Here is a 3,902-nt window from a genome sequence, read left to right as displayed (position 1 = left end):
GCATCTTCATGGGAAATCACCGGATAAGAACATTGATAGGAAAAGAATGAAGAGACTTCCCACAAATAAAAGGGTACATGATTAAGAAATCTGAGTCCTTGAAGAAAAAGGGTGGGAGGGTGGGGGAAAACAAGACAACTTGGGATGAACAAAACAAACACCATTGAGAAAACTTAGAATTGATCTTGCGGATGGGGAGGATGATGGGATCATCTCAAAGAGAAGCGCACCGGTTGGAAAAGAATTAACATGACAACCACAATGATCGAAAGGATTAGTATTCACATAGCAATATGAGAACACCGTTTAGGAAAGGTATGGATTCAACATTTGACTTCGAAGCAACTCGAGTACCACAAATAAAACAAAACAAAGGATTTGTCTTGCAGAATAAGCCCGAACAAACATATGATAGAGATTTCGTCCGAAGTTTTCATGGTGGGGCCCACACGGGCTCGATCGTACAACACCATCACGTACAAGGCAGTGCACATGACATACGAAGTGTCCCCGAACCAGCATAGCCAAGGGTTCTTTAAGACACAACGAGACCACTGTAAAAAACGACCGTGGATAGGCGAACCACTAGACGTCGAGCCCCAATCTCATATCATGCATCTGTCGGAAAGATATTCTAGGAGCTACTTGAATTCCCACCTATAAAACTCCCAAAACTTTCTGGTTATGCAATCTGGTGTTGGGGATACAGGGGAAGCAATAAATATCTCACCCAAACTAACAATACCTACATCCAAGCTGTATCCATCCGTCAACACATAACGAAGAAACCTTTGAAAATCGTGTACCTCAACCTTCGAAAAACATCCGTTATACGAGCTATGGCAATACTCCCGAACTCCCGCCCCAGTACTGGGTGGCATCGAGGTTATCTCACCAACAACTGCATAAAAGAGATTTTCGATGTCGACAAAACTCAGGTATTCTAGAACTGCAACAATAAAATTATGACAACAACACCTCGGAGCTCAACTCCCCGGGACACTGCCACAACCCCTAAATGTCAGGAGGCACCAAGAACAATGTTCTCGTCATAAGAATATCGGAACGATCCCAAGATACCCGCGTGATCCTAATTTTTTTAGTGAAATTTGAGGAGAGGAAAGACAAAACATCTACGTCAGGAGACCTCACCAGAGCGACGAAGGGGACTGAGGAGTAAAAAGAATCCTACTCTCCGATATATATAATCTTAAGACTCAAAAATAGATTTCTTCTAGACTCAAGAACGACCAACAATTAAGGGGGCTCCTATGGTCGGTCGAGGCTCTGATACCAACTTATCACGCACAATATGCGATACTATCCTAAAGAGACTCGAAGGTCCCACCAAGGATAGAACCGCATATTGAAACGCTTTTGCAAGCTGGATATCATTACATCAACATTACATAATAGATGGGGATACATACAAAAGGCAGACAATGCCACACGAATACAACATCACAATACATAATAGCATCATCCGACTACAGATGAAACACAAACAGAAACTCAAACGACATCCACCCTATTGGCCTAGGCTGCCGACCTAGAACCTATCCCCTGATCAAAGAAGAAGCAGAAGAAGCACTCCAAACAAGTAACATCGCTCTCGCGTCATGGTTATCGCATAACCTGTACCTGCAACTGTTGTTGTAGTAATCTGTGAGCCACGGGGACTCGGCAATCCCATTACCATGGGTATCAAGACTAGCAAAGCTTAATGGGTAAGGAAGGGGTAAAGTGGTGAGGTTGCAGCAGCGACTAAGCAAGATATGGTGGCTAACATACGCAAATAAGAGCGAGAAGAGAAGCAAAGGAACGGTCGTGAAGCTAGCAATGATCAAGAAGTGATCCTCAACTCCTACTTACGTCAAACATAACCCAAAAACCGTGTTCACTTCCCGGACTCCACCGAAAAGAGACCATCACGGCTACACACGCGGTTGATGCATTTTAATTCGGATCTGGTGTCAAGTTATCTACAACCGGATATTAACAAATTCCCATCTGCCGCATAACCGCGGGCACGGCTTTCGAAAGTTTATACCCTGCAGGGGTGTCCCAATTAGCCCATGATAAGCCCTCGCGATCAACGAAGGATATACCTTCTCCCAAGAAGACTCGATCAGACTCGGAATCCCGGTTTACAAGACATTTCGATAATGGTAAAACAAGACCAGCAAAGCCGCCCGATGTACCGACAATCCCGATAGGAGCTACACATATCTCGTTCTCAGGGCAACACCGGATGAGCAATCCGTACAACTAAAACCAGACCTCAAGTTTCCCTGAGGGGGTGCTGCAAAGGGCTCTGGTTCGGACCAACACTTAGACAAGCATTGGCCCGGGGGGGGGGGGTCTATAATAAAGATGACCCTCGGGTTAATTACTCCCAAGGGAAATGTAGGTGGTGGTGAGGCAAATGGTAAAACCAAGGTTTGGCCTTGCTGGAGGAGTTTTATTCAAAGCAAACTGTCGAGGGGGTCTCATAAATCACCCAACCGTGTTAGGGACGCAAAATCCAGGAACATAACACCGGTATGACGGAAACTAGGGCGGCAAGAGTGTAACAAAACACCAGGCATAAGGCCGAGTCTTCCACCCTTTACCAAGTATATATATGCATTAATTAAATAAGAGATATTGTGCTATCCCAACATAATCCTGTCCACCATGGAGCAATCTTCAACTTCACCTGCAACTAACAACGCTATAAGAGGGGCTGAGCAAAGCGGTAACATAGCCAAGCAATGGTTTGCTAGGAAGGGTGAAAAGGTTAGGGGCTGACATGGCAAATTGGGAGGCTTGAAGAGCAAATGATAGGTAGCGCAGCATAGCGATAGAACGAAGCAACTAGCATATCAATGATAGTAGTGAGATCCAAGGTGACGGTCATCTTGCCTGAAATCCCGCTAGGAAGAAGAACGAGTCCATGAAGAAGACAAGCGGACGTAGTCGAACGGGTCCTCTCAATCGCAACGTTACCGGGACTAAGAAGCAACACCGGAAAGAAGCAAGGAACATAGTAAACAACCATCACATAAACATGGCATGATGCGCAACCAAGTATGATGCATGTCCGGTTTAAAGAGGCATGGCATGGCAAAGTGCAACAAACAATACTACAAGTTAAGTGGAGCTCAATATGCAACGAGTTGCATATTGACAAAACACCACATGCAATTATTTAGTTTGATCTCGGTTATGTACCCAACAATATTAAATGTTATTAGCATGGCAAGGGGGTGAAGCATAAGTGAACTAGCTATTTAGGCAGGTTTAAATGAGGCCGAAAACAACAAACAACAATTCCAGAAAATCCTCATGTCCATGTTTTAGTTTTGGTACTGTTCTGCCCTAAAACATATTTTATTGTTGTTAAACAGGAAAATAAAGTCACCCATGTTAAACTAGGCATTTTCCCACCCCGTTTACATATAAAGAACATTTAAAACCGAGCTACGGTTATTTAGTTATGAAATAAATCATTTTAGCATGGCATTTAAGCAAATTTAAACAAACAACATTTTAAACATGGATGAAAGTTGGATATTATTAAACTACACAAAATTCTAAGCATTTTACATATATGAAGTTTTTACATATGATGCACTGTTAAAGAGTTATTATATGCATGATGTAAGAGGGTTTTTCTGTAAAACTGGCACTCTCTGGATAAATGGCAAAACTCGCAGCGCAGAAAAAAAATACACATGGGCTGAATCTGCTGGGCACTGGGGCGCTCACCATGGGCCATGGCCCAGCTGGTGGAGCGGTTGGGCTTGATGCAGGCAGGGGAGCGGCTGGCCTTGGCGCAAGAAGTGGCCCAGGGCGCGGCGCGGTCAACGAGCTGGCGAGCGAAGCCCCTCTGCTCGATGCAGAGAGAGTAGAGGCTGGCG

Source organism: Triticum aestivum, chromosome 7B, assembly GCF_018294505.1.
Source record: "Triticum aestivum cultivar Chinese Spring chromosome 7B, IWGSC CS RefSeq v2.1, whole genome shotgun sequence".
NCBI classification, from domain to species: Eukaryota; Viridiplantae; Streptophyta; class Magnoliopsida; order Poales; family Poaceae; genus Triticum; species Triticum aestivum.
This window is presented reverse-complemented; position numbering follows the sequence as displayed.